General features: G+C 25.2%; 1 long non-coding RNA gene across 1 annotated transcript; it reads left to right on the top strand.

The window, feature by feature from the left end:
• Positions 1 to 1,196: 1,196 nt before the first annotated feature.
• Positions 1,197 to 1,882, top strand: LOC124894876. The gene is made up of 3 exons (XR_007051411.1): positions 1,197 to 1,344; positions 1,482 to 1,530; positions 1,630 to 1,882. It is a non-coding gene; the product is annotated as an uncharacterized LOC124894876 (long non-coding RNA).
• Positions 1,883 to 2,386: the final 504 nt, after the last annotated feature.

Raw genomic sequence — 2,386 nt, 5'->3', positions numbered from 1 at the left:
TGTAGTAGTTATTTTTTTTTATGTTTTTCGTTAAAAATACACTGGAGTGATTCGGACAATGAGCAGAAAAAGAACAATGAGTAGAAAAATTATGAAAAAAAAGTGAAAAACATTTACTACTTTTGAATATTTTTTTTTTTACTTTTTTTTTACTACTCGTTCAACTCTTTTTTATTTTTCGTGTAAATTACCAGAATACATTATGTAGTTGTAACTATAATTGTTGTTAACATTATTATGTAACAAACAAACTATAATTTATGTATACATTCTGCAGCTATCATATACACCAACTAAATTATATGCAAATTATCATGAATAATTTTTCATGTATATATGTAGCATTTTAATTTTTTTTATGCATTATATAGTTGCAGATATAAGTGTTGTTAATATTCTTATGCGTACAAACAAAATATAATTTAGGAATACATTTTCGTATATATCAACTAAATTTACACATTAATTTTTATGGATAAAATTTTATACATACATAAAGATATTGAATTTATATACATAAGAATAAAAAGAAAAAGAAGAGAGAGAGTGATAAGGATAAAAATACTAAAAATTACACAAATAAACAACTTATGTTTCCAATATTACAAAAAATTTCAACTCCCTAAACATATTACAAAAATCCCAACATATACACAAAATGCTATGTATATATCAATTATGTTAGGTATATTAATAGGGAGAGAGAGTAAAGTAACTAAAAAAGTGGGAGATAGTGTAATTACTTCCAAAAGAGTTAGTATTTATGTATATTTATTTATGAATATCATCAGGAGAAAGAAAAAATAAAAAAATTAATATATATATATATATATAAAGGAGGAATAAGTCCTTGCTTATGTGGCATGTCTCACAAGCAAGTATTCCTATTTATCCTTTTTTTACAAATTTTTAGATTTTTCTATTTTTAAAGCTTATTTATCAATTAGTATTTCATTTAATTTTATGATAATTCGCATTTACTAATATAATAATGAATGATTGTAACTCTTCTTTTTATTAGGAATATCATTAATAAGTTTTAACTCCATACTTTTGATCTTCCCTCCCATCTATATTTATATTTCCTTTAAAACAAGATTGGAGGGTCTGGAATTGACATGCGCAGTAAATCAAGGGTACATGATGCTGCTTCTCTAATTAAACAACAAAGCTTAGGAAAACGAATTTGAATTATTACATGAATTTTCTAATTCTTAATTGATTGCTTTTGAATTTTCAGAGTATTTCAACGCCAATCCAGCATGCTTCTGAGCTCCCAAAGTGGAACTACGATGGATCAAGTATTGGACAAGCGTTCGGAGAAGACAGTGGAGTTATTCTATAGTAAGATCAGCGACTAATTTTTCTTTCATTCCTTTTTAGAAGAATTTTCCTTTCTTTCCTTTATACCTTATTTTTATTTTTTAAAAAAATGTTCCTTTCATTTTTTTCCTTTTCTAACCTCAACCATTTAACCTTAGTCCTCAGGCAATCTTTAAAGATCCTTTTCATGGTGGTAACAACATCTTGGTGAGTTGTTTAGTAAGGAATACTGATTCATGATGTTTTAATGAATCTTTGTTCTCATTATTTAGAAGTTTGGTCCTATTGTTTCTGTAATTGAAACAGGTTATTTGTGATGCCTACACACCAACGGGAGAGCCAATTCCTACAAACAAACGCCATAAAGCTGCTTAGATTTTTAGCGACCCAAAAGTTATATATCAAGTTCCATGGTAACTTTAAATTCTGCCTCTTATTTATCAATTAACTATTTCATTTAGTTTTAAGATAATTAGCATCTACTAATATAATAATGAATGATTGTAACTCTTCTTTTTATTAGGAATATCATTAATAAGTTTTAACTCTATACTTTTGATCTTCCCTCCTATCTATATAATTATTCTCAATTTTTTTATATTTATCTTAATTTTTTTAATTTAAAAAATACATTAAAAAAATTTAAAATTATTTCTTAATTATGCATTTAACTCTTTTTCCGTTTCAAAACTCAAATATATAATGAATTTATTTCATAAGTTAGTTAATCGCCTATATCCGCACCCCCCTACAAATGGTATCAGAGCCCAGTAATTTAAAAAATACAAAAGTGAGATATATGTTAGAGTTATCATCAGAATTTACCTATAAATTATTGAATTAATTATGAGAAGACCATTTAAAAATAGAGAAGCTTTTAGAAAAATTAAAGAATCCTTAATTAATAATTATTCAGAATATATAAGTCTAAATAAAATAAAAGAAAACCCACAAAGATTAGCCTACTTAATTACATTAATATCTAGTATTGAATCAAAATTAATAATCCATTTAAAATCTAGGAGAATGAAACACATACCACCTAATTATGATAAAATTAGAT

The sequence above is a fragment of the Capsicum annuum genome, unplaced genomic scaffold (genome assembly GCF_002878395.1).
Source record: "Capsicum annuum cultivar UCD-10X-F1 unplaced genomic scaffold, UCD10Xv1.1 ctg78043, whole genome shotgun sequence".
Lineage (NCBI taxonomy): Eukaryota > Viridiplantae > Streptophyta > Magnoliopsida > Solanales > Solanaceae > Capsicum > Capsicum annuum.
Note: the sequence above shows the minus strand (reverse complement) of the source record. Positions and strands in the feature narration are given on the sequence as shown.